Below are 269 nucleotides of genomic sequence, written 5' to 3'. Positions count from 1 at the left end.
TAAATTGAACAACTTATCAAATAAGTTTAAATGGATAAATCTAGATATGTTCAAATTCAAATTTAAATAATCACATTATTTAAATAATAATTAATTCTCAATTAATTATTTTTTGAGTATTTAATTTTAGATTCCGTAATTCTAAAATTCCCATTTTGCCCTTTGTGTCTAGTAGAATTACAAGGACGACGCGGGGACTAATGGACCTATAATCCCGAGCTCCAATAAAATTAATAATTAATTAAACACTTTAATTAATTTATTAATTC

Source organism: Morus notabilis, unplaced genomic scaffold (genome assembly GCF_000414095.1).
Source record: "Morus notabilis unplaced genomic scaffold, ASM41409v2 Scaffold443, whole genome shotgun sequence".
Classification (NCBI taxonomy): Eukaryota; Viridiplantae; Streptophyta; class Magnoliopsida; order Rosales; family Moraceae; genus Morus; species Morus notabilis.
Note: the sequence above shows the minus strand (reverse complement) of the source record.